We start from the raw sequence: 13,811 nt of genomic DNA on the forward strand, positions 1-13,811 counted from the left end.
AGTTAAAAAAAAAAGCTAGATAAAAATATGTTTATATAAAAGTTAAATTAAAATATTGGATGGATAATTTTGACTGGTGGTACTGTGCTAAGTTTACATTTAAACATATTTTCAAGAATATGTATATGTGAGGTTTCATATTTTATAAGTATTTTATGTGTTCTCCGCGAATCGAAACCATGCCGTTTGTGTTCCCAGTTTCATGCTCTACTGTTTGAGCTCCAGGAATGCCTAAATATGCAATATAACGCATAGAACAACTTTTATGGAACAAATGCCAGGTCAACAACATTCACAACTCATTTTACATTCATAATGTGATGCATACGAGTGTGAAACAGGTTTCTAGAAAAACAACAATTCGGGACTAGTTTTCAAGGAGGATTATTAGAAAAATTCATGCTTCACAGAACTACTTTGTGATTTCAATCTTGTCCGAATCTGCCCTGTCTGTGTTTTTTCCTCACACAACCTCAGCAAACAATTTTAGGGCAAATCACTTTTTGTTTTTCAGCAAACTCAACAGTCCTCGGAGAAATCTAATCCTGTCCGACTCCGAATGAGAATGTTGTGATTGCTGATAATTTATTTAATTAATTGAATTAATTGTAAAATTGATAAATAGAGCCACATTTTAATATCAATCTTTAGAGCCATTTTAATATCAGTGTCAAGTAAGATACTTGTCTAGATGTCTCTGCTCAATTAATAATGAATTAAAGCTATACCAATAAGTCATTAATTAAAAAAAACATAGCAGACGCCTATGTAGAAAATACACACTCTCTGTAATAATTACAGATATGTTCGTCCCGTCCACTTCGGTACATTAAATCAGAGATGTCGATTGATAAGAATTGAAACTCAAACATTGTTTAGTCCCGTCCGAATAAAGCCATGCTGCGGCTGCATAAATATAAATATTGGTTATGTCAGATAAAAAGGAAAGTTGCTGCACTTTGATAAAAGATTGTGAACAAGAAAACATTGATGAATAATTCACATTAACACCAGGAACATGGTTTAAGAAAGTAAAGAACGGACTGTAAATATTCAGAGGGTCAATTCGGATTTCATGTTGAGTTTAATGGCAGAATTTCATTTCTCAGATGCAAATGTCGCCACAATGATAGGATGATCCTCCTATGGTCTTATGAAAAACTGAGGTGTTCTCGATCAAGCTGAGCGCTCAAGCATTTCTAAAGTCTTCAACGATGCCAGGCATCTACAGTAAGGTCAATGTTTGATAAGAGATTAATTTGGAAAAGTTCAGCAGGGAAGAATCCCTCTTTAAATATTTAAGTATCCATTAACTGTCCATCACATGAATGAGTGATGATGGAAGATGACTTAAGACATTTAGCCATAACAAAGACCAATGCCTTTCTTGGTTTATTATCATATGAGGTGCCAAGAAACTTTTCCCTTAAGGATGTTTGTTGAATGTAACCCTAGATAAATCATCTTAAAGTCTGAGATAAAGTTACAGTACTGAAACTATCGAGCACTGCCATGATTACCAGTGCTGAAATAAACACACAATCCACCAGGATGCTCCCGCAAACTTGTGTCAAGAGCGTAACAGAGCACACACCCGGAAAGAGAAAGAAACACATCATGCAAAACACACACCCATGTTTATCCACGACTTTGCGTATGTGACGCAACGCCACTGTCGGCGACATTTTTAGCTATGAAAAGCTGAGGTCTGCGAGAAACAAACCTCCCGAGGTTCAAGTGGATGAATCAGAGAATTTCATTAAGGTTTTCTTTAACAGACTAAAGAATTATACTTTCCACATATTGAGCTCTGAATGCTTTATTCCTCTAAATGGTTCATTCCTCAAAATTAAGGTTCTCAGATTCAACAAAACCCTCTTCAGGAACTATTTATGAATATTAAAATGATCCTGAGACGGACGGATGGATGGATGGGGACATGGATGTGTACGGATGGATGGATGGGTGAGTGGCTGTGGATGGATGTATAGATGGGTGGGTGGATGGAGTGTGTGGGTGTGGATAGATGGATGGATAGATGGATAGATGGATGGATGGATGGATGGGTGTATCTGCCTCCACCTAAGCTCCGCCCACAAACATGGTTTCCAGTTCGACCTCGTCCATGAGCGTTAACTCAAACATGAACGCGAAAGGCGAAGCTTGAATTAATGGGTATGTCCCACTTTGGCTAATGTACTTTCAAGATGGAGGGGCAACATGGCGACCGACATTAGAACCCTTTACCCGTATGTATTTTCAATGGCATATTATACACTCACGAGAACACTTTATTACTTGAACGAAGTAAATAATGAGCACATATATTTTTGAAAGAACTAAGTGTTTTAGCTAAGAATAAATTAAAAGAGTTACACAGTGTAGATTTAATGAAAAATTATGTATTAACTTTCCCTGCCATTGACAGAATTTGTAGGCATTTATGACACAAATCCTCCCCAGTCCCAGCATTGACAGAATATTCCGGCAATCCATGTCCCAGAGCGGGCATGAATACTACTACATTCATATATGTGTTTGTACGTGTCACTCTTGACATCTACAGATGAAGCTAACATAAGTTTGGGGAGCAAACTTGTCAATCCATCTTGATGGATTTCATAGAGGAAACTCTGACCAATAAGAAAACAGTTTTACTCACATGTGACAAACACATTTTGGTACGCTAAATGTTCCCTTGTGAAAGCGAACTGACCCAAGAAGAAAATGCAACACTGGAACAAATGAAGTCCCTCTTTCAGAAACAAAGCAAACGATCTGAAAACACTGGATATAGACGAGACGAATTGTTGTTTTTTAGGAACGAGATCACGTGGGTGTTTGAATCCAGATTCTATCAGATATTCATTCAACAAAACAATCTGGGGGACATGAAAGTTTTGTGAAAATGATACAAATTTCTGGTGCTAGCTGGCAACATTTAAAAAGATAAACACTGGCAGGGAAAGAGTTAAACTAAAACTTAGGCCTTTGTTCATATTTATAGTTGACGTGTATAACCTTTAAAACTATTCAGCATACATACAACATACCTTCAGTCTGACATTACCTGAACAACACGTTAGGTGAGTGAGATATCATCCACTTACACACTCTCAAGCCCTTCAGCCGTCTGTCTGATTTATTTATAATCATCACACTTCAGAAGTGTTTTTCTGCCATTCAAACTAGCAATTTTGCATAATTATTATTATTTTTTTTCAAAATGTCTTTTCTCTTAACAAAAGCTGATGTTAAAGAATTAAATGTTAAATTAAATGTTCAGTTTATATAACAAGTCAGTTCTCAATGCATGCAGGCATTTCAAGAAGCTCTGGAATGTTTTAATAAGAGACCTTCGCTTTAAACATGTTTTTCGAATGGAAACCAAACCTATCTATCAGTTGTATCTATGTGTGTGTGATTAGTATCTGTCTGTTTGTTTGTTGGGGGTTTAGCATTTTGAAAAAAAAAAAAAAAAGTCCCTAAAGCCTTATTTCCATCATGAACTCTTCCCTGTTACGTGAATGACACTTATCGACTATACTGATCTCTGACGCCACGCCATAACATACTCACTATTCAATGATGACGAGAACAAAGATTCCCATTCAAGAGGCAAAACCACCATCGCCGCCCACAAAGACCTTCTGTAGGTCTGAGGTGACGCGAATATGAGCGACCAGGTGCTTCTGGTCTCGGGAAAATGGTTTTGAAAGTCTCGCCCGGGGCCGTGCTATGGTAACCCTTTCACACGGGGGGATGGGCTCGGGAAATAAGAGGAAGGAAAACACAAAGGGAACCCTTTGAGATCACGTTCACCTGCTGTTGTGCAACCTGAGAGGAGAGATGAACACGCTTTAGCCAACATCTCACTGCCATCAGGATTGGCGGATCAGACGTAGGCCTGAAGTTAAAGGGATACTTTAGGATTTAGCATTGAGCTTTTTATTAGTAGAAATCCTGTAGTATTTTCGAATTACCATGCTTTCCACTCTCATATCCCCCTGAGACGAGAGATTTATGTATTTTTTTGGCCGGTGTTCTGACATTCCATCCTACCCGTCAGATTGTCCTACCAAGGCTTACTGCGCATGCGCACATCAATAATACGTCATTTTTTGTCACGCTGAACAACACGCCCATAATATTTTACTACTTGCGCGAGATCTTATTCATCTGAGGTAAGTTTTTCACTATTTTTGTCAATTATTACTATACAAAGATATATAGCAGTAATGAGAACTGTTTACTCTCACATTCATACAAAGCAAATTCATATTAGCATTTTTTTCATAAAAACATTAACGTAAAATCATTCTACTCGTTTATTTCATACTGGTAGGACAATCTGATGAGGCATTTTGCACTGTAAAATCATACTACTCGTTTATTTCATACTGGTAGGACAATCTGATGAGGCATTTTGCACTGTAAAATCATACTACTCGTTTATTTCATACTGGTAGCACAATCTGATGAGGTATTTTGCAACGTAAAATCATCCTATCGTTTATTTCATAGGACAATCTGAAGAGGTAACGTTACTTTGCACTGTAAAATCACCGTAACATGGCCTAATAAGAAAATTCGGCAAAGTTACACAGAAATATTTTATGTAACTTAGTCACAGACGCGAAGCAGAAACGCTCAGTAGGATTTTACGACGAGGTAGGATGAACCGATAGATATGGCTATAATTTTGCGCTACGGTAGGAAAATCTGACAAGGTAGGACAAATCGACAGAACACCGGAAAAAAAATCCTCCAATGATGCAAAAATTTTCATTTTGCGTCATCGGAGGATTTTTTGGCCAGAGGCTAAAGACTACAGTCAGAATTAAGGGCTGTCCCGCATGTTCTCAACCCGCCCATAGAGGGTGGGATCTCACTCACAGAATGAACACATAGTGTCAGCCATCTTTTTTTTGGAAGCTAAGCTAGCAGGCTCTTGTTCTGTGGAGAAAGCTGAGTAGTAGGGGCTATAGGCTAATGACAGCTGTCGATGTCCGGGATTCAGCTTTTGCTTTCTTCAGTCGCCATTCATTGTTTACATGCACACCTTTTGTTTCAATCTAACTGAATTCATTCTGATTGGTGAATCTGAATGTAGTGTTTACGTGAACGCTAAACAAGTGATCGGTTGACGTGCGTTTTAACATTAAAATTCCCGCTCCTCCGTGAGAGATACGAGTCTCACAGGTGTCGCTCATCGGTAATGACTCCACCGGCCTCGCGCCGTTCTCCCGCGGCCCTCACTCGACCTGCTCGCCACAGTAAACATAATGAATGGTGACTTGTAGAGCCAAAAGCCGAATCCCGGACATTTTGGCCGATCTCGAAACACTTTTTCAGGCAGACTCATCACGGAGACTCACTAGTAGCCTAGACTTGTTGTTTAACGACTGCGCTCTGTTACCGAAAGCTGTGGCCACCTAGAGCAGCGAAGCAAGTGCATTCTGGGAGTTGTTGTCTTTCATTCACATAAGCCAAAAATACATTTTCTGGCTTCTCTCAGTCTAGAAAGCTCCAAATTCAAAAATAATTTCTAATTTCTTCTACATACATTTGTATTTAAGAAGACCCACCCATTTTAAATACAAATGACCCATTTTAAATACACATCCATCTTTCCAGAGGTGAAGTATCCCTTTAATATTTATCCATTTTAATTGCATATACAATTTCCTTATCAAACATTGACCTGAAATTACATATGTAATCTTAATATACATAAACTAATAATCTTAAAGAGACTAGTTCAACCAGAAATGAAAATAATGCCATTTTGTACTCATCCTCAAGCCATCCTATTGGTATGAATGACTTTCTTCTTTCAGCCAAAACACAATCCGAGTTATATTAAAAGCATCCTGGCTCTTCCCAGCTTTATAATTGGAGTGAATAGAATTTTTAAAACGCACAAAAAAAGCACATCCATCAGATCCATCCATCATAAAAGTACTCCATACGACTCCAGGGTGTTAATAAAAGCCTTCTGAAGAGTAGCCACGCGTTTTTGTAAGAAAATAACTTTATAAACTATAATCACTGGCTTCCAGTAACGGTCGTACGTGACCCGAAGCATAACCTTCTCTTCATAAGATCCTCTCGCGGTTCAAACAAATAGAGCTTGGGAACAAACTCAAGCTCCTCTTCTCTTATATCGAAATCCTCTGATATTCTCATTTTAAACTTTCCTCTGCGCTTCTGCATTCGTCAATACGTCATGCGTCGGGTCAGAGGTCACTCTTCTGCCAGAACTAGACTTGTCTATGGTTGTTCCCGAAAGCCAGACAATATTTTAATATATAAATCAAGACCTGTCAATCGGAGTGATCAAACCAATCCAAGCACACACCCCCACCACACGAATGACATTGAAAAACACTGCGCCATGATCGCATGTCAATGTCACTCTGTGATCTATACGTATTGTCTTATTTTGTCTTTTGGCCTCATTCGAGACTAGCTGCTCTGAAATAAAATTGTGATCTACTATGGTTTACTAGTGTTTCACGAAGCGCTTCAGATTTAAGAGGTTATGGTTAACGATTAATCGATTCATTGATCTGTAATTTAAACAAAGTTTGATTATTGGAATATGTAAATTGACATGCAAAGTTTCCATAATGTTTCTAAAGTTCTAAGTTTCAAATAAAAATATATTGATTTATGGAAACATAATGTTAGCAGATTTTAAAATGTTTTTTTTTCTTTTTATGTATTATTGATAAACCTCGCTTTGGAGATTCTGTTCTGTATTCAAGCAGATAATAAAAAAAGTGGCCACCAAAACCACTTGTCTGAAAGGGAATTTGATTTCCCTATTCTTACATAAATATAGGCACACTGAATTTAATGTGACCAACAATGATTTTACAAACTTTTGACAAAATTGAGGTTTAATGACTGTAAGCTTCTTTTTAAAGATTGCATGTTATTAAATAGATTTAAGTGATAATTATCTGTACATAATTGTTTAATTTTTACACTTTCAAAGAGCATTTAACACACAACTTCGTTCTAAGAAGAGTGACTCAGGGAAACTTTCCCAAGATGCCTTGTGCAAATCAGTTTTGCAATTCACTGGATTCAAATTCTCACCCATTTGCTTTACAAGTCAGGAAATTCAAATCCTTCCACTTCTGGTGAGCGATTTGCTTGTGTTGTGTTGGACGCAGAGAAGATTTTACTAGCACAACCTGAACAGCAACAAGACTGACTCTCAAAACCCATCAAAAATGTGCAGAGAAGTGCATTATAATAGAAATAATTTGCAAATGTGAGCACATTAGACTTTCTCAGAATTCAGAACATTTAATCTGGAAGAAGCAATGGAACTATTAAAGAGATCTGATTAGTAAGATTTCTTTCCTAAAGCTTAAAATTCACCCTGACAAAGTACAACACACACCACCAAGACCTCCCCACACTCTTTGTTTTTTCAAGTGTGATTCATGCACCAATGCATCTTACAAAACTTTATATTTTTTTAAGTGTATCATCCTGTCAGAATTACCCATCAGCCCTTTCACAAGAAGATCCAATGAAAACGTCTTGAACCAATTTGAGCCCTTGGCACGTTTACCAATCTCTGCTACTTTCTTAGACAAATTTTAAGCCTTATTATGCACTAATCTGGATTTATACCAATGAGTGACTGTTAACGGGGAAGCCGTGGGGCTTCATTTGATTACGATTAACACAACGTTCTTTAAATAACCGTGCACTGAAATGCTTTGAGAAAAGTTAAAAAAATAAAAAAATAAGTGTGCTCAGAAAAGCAGCGACATAAAGAGGCGACCAGAAATACAAAACATCAAAGAATAGATATTGGAAGCATATATCATCAGAGATTAACTCTTTATATGTCAGAGTTATTCATAATTTTACTGAACATTTGATGATTGATTTCACTTAATCAAGACATGAGGTTTTTAGAGGCTTCGATGTTTTAAAATACACACTAAACAATATAGACTAGTATTGGTTATAGGCCATAACATATAAAATAGTTATTGATTTTAGCCCTAATGTCTATATTAAATGGTCTTTCCTGACAGATTCCTGGTAGATATGAATGATTATTTATGATTATCTGATTATTATTATATGATATGATTATGATTATCACTATGACATGTTTAACATCGTCAGATCACTGCAACTCTGCAATTTTAGTCAATTCACAAGTGAAGTATTAGCTTTTACTTGGGTCAGTGCTGAGACATTTACCAATTAAAACATTTTTGAGTGAAAATACATGCAAAATAAATATCTAATTTTAGCACTTTGGCAACTAAACTCTATCGTTCACCTTGTTTCACTGTAAAAAAAATGACTGTTGCGATTAACTTAAAATTTTGCGTTTTTTTGTTGAGATAACTCAAATAAAGTTGTGAGCGATTAACTTAAAATGAAGGCAGGATGAACACTTGCTTTTTAAGTAGAAACAACACATTATAAATTCTACTATTGAATTTTAAGTTGTGATAACTTTTGGAATATTAGTCATTTTTTTACAGTGTTGTGACATTAGCATAAAACATTGAAAAAATCCATATCATTTGGCCATTAAATTAGATATCAGGTGCCCAGGAAAAACAATTTAGTAAAAGAGGAGAGAGAGAACAACAATAAGTCATGGCAACTCATGTATTTACGTTACTTTAACTCAAATATGTCAAAATATATCAAATAGAATTACAGCTATGCGATTCAACTCCGTCAACTTTTTAATATAGTACAGCCAATTTGATTACACTTAAAAATTTAAGGCAGCAATTAAATTTAAGTTAAAATAGGACATGTTTTACAGTGTTATAAATCAGAAATCAACTTAAAACTTAAAATTACAAACACAACCTTTTTTTTCTTTGCAATAACAATATGATCCGGAACAGTAAACTGGTAATTTTTTACTTTAAATATAAATGTATAAACAAAGAAATCATTGCTCTTCCTCCGTTAAAACACGTTGTTTAGCAACACTTTACATAGGTGAACTTTTCCCACGGATCACAATTGAGTCGTATTACACCCAACTACATGTGTTTGGCCTCTCATACCTGCTAGAGCACTAGGTAACAGTATCATCCATTAGAGAAAGACGAGAGCAGAAACAGGAGATGTGTGAGGATGGGGGTCTTCCGGGACAGATGACCCATGCATTAACCATGCACTTGACGTTTGAGTCACAACTAACTAAACTCTGTGTATAGTGGTTTCAATGATGCATGTAACCAACAAATGAACAACACAGAGTTGAAGAGTTGCACCTGATGATGAAATTTAGCGCTGCACTGGTCTCTGCATCTATGGAGTTCAAGTACCGTTAAAGACAGCCTTACTGTGAACTACAAGGATGTTAATAGCAATCAGTCCGCATTATTTAAAGGCTCCCTTAAAAAATGTAAGTGATTTAGTTTTTAGTACCTATGATGAATATGTCAGCCTTAAGGTTATGAATAAGCTGGTGTGTTCCACAACAACGACAAAATTCGCATTTAGGAGATATAACCATTCAAAACTTAGTCTCCCAGTTCCACTAAAATGGATCACAATTTTTTATGACATCACCGCAGATTTCTCATCACATCTTCTGTCCAATCAAACGCTCTCTAGAATCTAAAGCTCCACCCCCTATGCTATAAATACCACCTGGACAAAGCGACCATTGACACGTGTACAGAGCAGTATAGGTTGGAGGTGTTGCTCAAACGGTCAAGTTTTATTCTGTTTTCCAACTGTCCGACTGAATTTATTCACAACTCTACTATCGAATCCAACGCATCATCAGTGCTCGGATTCACTTCCATGGTCTGAGAGGTTAACTAAAAGCTATTGGGTATTTGAAAAGGGGGAGGAGCCATTCACTATGTCCCACCATAGCTTCCGGTTTCAGTGGAAATTAAATCAATGCATCACAAAGCTGCGCGCTCAGTGGATCTTTAAGCTTGTTTTAAAAAAAGTCATGTTTAACTGTGGAATTCATGAAAAACTACATTACCCATGATGCTGTACAGAATTCCACCAATCAGTCAAAACAAGCAACATGCCAAAAGCTCCGCCCACTCCCATGAAGCACAGCAAAAGATGTAATAGTCTCTCTCAAAACACTGAAATGTTTGTACATATGCATATTATTTTGCAAAAATATATTTTTATACATTATCAACTTTTGTAAATGAGTAGTTTTATATTTCTCCATCGTTTTTAAATTTGATTGTCATTCACAATGCTTCATGGGATTGTAGTTCTTTCCCTCACTTAAGTTCACAGTCTTTGTATTTTTGTCCGATTTTCAAATACTTTTTGCTTCAAATCAAAGTTTGTAGTGTTGCGATTTAAACTCATGGTTCATGGTCTAGAACTCTTTAATGAAGACGATTTTAAATCCCTATGGGAAAAATGAATGAAGAAAAAACAAATCAGTATTTTTCATTAAATTCCAGTGCTGGTTTGTATTTCCACATCATGAAGGATTGCGGATTTATAAATGAACCGCTCACTTTGAAATTTTCTAACATTTGTTACAACATAACTTTCGTTAACTCTACAATAAGTAAATCCACTTCAAATGCTAATTACTCTTTGACAGCGATGCCATAGAAATATACAGAGCTACCATTAAAAAAACAGAAGTTCAGAAACATAATTTTAAAGATAATGTCTATACTACAGTCGCCAAATTAACCATTAAAGGGAGATCCGACATGAAGCCAGAAGATTTATAAATAATGACTGGATATTAACTGTGTATTATCCAACTTATTAAACAACTGCTTGCCAAGTATACATATAAACGCACAGAAATATTGATCTAAGACTAGATAGATTACCTTAAAGCTTCTGCTATAGCAAAAAAATAGTCCATTACAACACAAAGCAATCAATCTATCAACAAGATGAACACACAATTAAGTTTAGAAATCATTATACAAAAATATTTAAATCACAACTAAGTTAACCATCAAGTATTTGATGTAAACTATTTTTCAAGTCAGCTAAAAACCAATATATAATATATAAACGTTAACTGAAATCAAATAAAATGTAAACCACATTTTAACATTTCTCATTTGATTTAACTTGACGTACTGAAATACAAATTAATACAACTATATAGTTTTTCAAAAAGACCTAATAAAAATGACAAAATATCAATTAAATATATCAGCTAAAACAGTATATCAATGATATAACACTGCTATTGTGTTTTGCATCGTTTCTACCATTTGATTCTAGATTTCACTTGATGCAAGAAAAGTGTCTTTATATTCAACTTTATATACTTGTTATGCATAATTATAAGCTAATGTAACAATTAAAATAACATTTATTTACTGTATAATAACATTAAATTGAGCCTATACATATCACATGCTGTAATAACATCAGCATCATACTGGTTATCAGCCATAAAAATATGGCATATGTAAAATCAGCCAATTTCTACATCAGTGCATCTCTAATACAATCACTTCCGTGATCATTTTAAGAGTCAACATACAGAAAATGTGTTTGTTTGATGCATGTGAAAACTAATATATTCACCATTCTGACATTTAAAATGTTAAATTATAGCTAAAATATGTAATAAATGCTCAGATTGTAATTGTAATTCAAAAAGAAAGCAATCGAAACTGCACCCACTCCATTTCACAATGTTTGCAGTCCTTATGGACACAGAGGAAACCAGTTCTGTGAGACAGATCATCTTAACCCAAATACAACAACATAGTGGACATTTCAATCAAGTCAAAACATGTGCAGACCTTCTCACAGCAGATTCATTCATCAGAGAGAAGAAACCCCCCCAGACAGAGATGATTTACACCCACCGTTCATTCAGGACGACTCTCTCTCTCTCTCTCTGCTGGGTTCACACACAACCTGCTCATAGAGGTTTCTCCACACACCCGTATTCAACTCATCAAAACTGACACTCCCTATGGATCTAACAATGAATTTCCTTGTCTTTTACATATTTTTCGCAATGGCTTTTCATAAATAATTTTACATTTCCAAGATTTCCAAAAACACTGATTATAAGAATCAGCAAGTACCGCAAACTTTACCAGTTTCACAATCACTATTTTATTTTTAATTATAAAGTCGATTTGATCTAATTTGAAAAATTAATATGTTTTAATTGACACTATTTTAGCCATGTTAGATGCGCTCTACACTACGACACCTGCCCATCTGACTTGATATGAACAGAAACACGTGAAATTAAATCTTCGAGACTTTCTAGAAAAACAAGAGATCAGATTTCTGACTACTGGACAGTTTGTGGTCTTACTGCTTATTGGGGTCCAATAGAGCCAAACACAAACAAATGATAAGCTAATTCCAGTTTGAATGTGTACATTTTGATATAATAATTAATTGCTTTTGTTCTTAGACTGAACAAAAGTATTTTTTTGACAAAGGTTTGACATGTCATTTTGTGCATAACCAGGGTGGAATCACAGTATAAATACTCATACAACTAGGCTACTTTTAGTGCACGAATGTCAGTTTGCTTATAATCAGTAAAAAATATTATCAAGTGACACTTCAATCAGAACAATTCTTATCACATTTTGTGAATGACTTAACACATTTTTTCCTTTGTCAAATCAACTTCTTAATATATGTGGTTCAGATAACATAATATTTTGAGTTTCTGTTGATGCAAATCCCCTTCATTGGATCAACTCAATTTATTTTATTTTATATGAACTTAACATTTAAAAATGACTCACTATAAGGTAAACCACCGATATTTTGACAGTGATATGTGTTCAAACTCTAAGCTTATGAAAACCTATATGATGCCAATGTTGATCTCAAGAACATGAAACATCAAGAACTTTTTTCAACCTCCAAAGAACGGCTACAACCACTAAACTAAAGACAATTATGAGAGTTTAAACACATATTTAAAGCATAAACTTCAATAAATCTTTACAAACATGCAGTTTCTCAACGGTCGTGCATCCAAACACACACACATACACAGGTAGAGGAACTAAGGTGGGACACACCCTCAAAACACCGTTTACAAGAACACAATTACGCCTTAAAAGTGTATTTAAAAACTCAAAATGACTTACCGATATCAACTCGACGTGTGTGAATCCTCTGAAGATGTTTGGTGTGTTTTATTGCTCCATGTTCGCTCCGTGTCAGTGCGTATGAGCTGCTGTGTTGTGCGTGTATTGTGTCTTCAATCAAACTGGAAAAACTGGTCGGACGAGGAGAAGCTTTACTCCTACAAACCCATTCTACACACACTAGGATGATAGAAGGAGGCTTCCTTTCTTTTCTTTTCTTTTTTCTCCCCCTTTCCTTTTTGAACCGACACACACTCCAAGACTGCAACTCATTCCTCGACGATCACGTGATCGCGCAGGTAAGCAAGGTGTGACTCATTTTACTGTCAAATTATGCGGGGAAATTTCTCCTTTTGCTGTAGTCATTTTTTCTGTGTCCTGGTATCGATAGATATATCATATAAATATAGATTCATCACATAAATAGATAATATCACATAAATAAAATAATAATTCCAATGCCTGCAGGCTACTACTTATAGGCCTAATCATTTCCAATCAGTTTTTAAAATCTTCCCAACTTTGGGTGGGTGTAAAACCTGAATAGATATAAATGAAGTGTTAAGATAGGCCTAAGTGTGGCTGTTTTGATCTGAATATACACGTTTATAGATGATAAAATATTATTATTTGAATAACCTAATATAATTTCTAATTAGTATATAAATTAAAACGTTTGTTCTCAACTTTGGGAGGGTGTAAAAA

The 13,811-nt window shown here is 35.6% G+C and overlaps 1 protein-coding gene across 1 annotated transcript in view; it reads right to left on the reverse strand.

Annotated features, from left to right (window-relative positions):
• The window catches only part of atp8b1 (ATPase phospholipid transporting 8B1), a 40,114-nt gene extending 26,712 nt beyond the window's left edge, over positions 1-13,402 (reverse strand). Inside the window, exon 1 of the mRNA XM_039661068.2 lies at positions 13,107-13,402. The gene's annotated coding sequence lies outside the window, so the exon portion shown is untranslated. The remainder of the gene's footprint in view (positions 1-13,106) is intronic.
• Positions 13,403-13,811: the final 409 nt, after the last annotated feature.

Source organism: Pimephales promelas, chromosome 19 (genome assembly GCF_988280905.1).
Source record: "Pimephales promelas chromosome 19, fPimPro1.hap1.1, whole genome shotgun sequence".
NCBI lineage: Eukaryota > Metazoa > Chordata > Actinopteri > Cypriniformes > Leuciscidae > Pimephales > Pimephales promelas.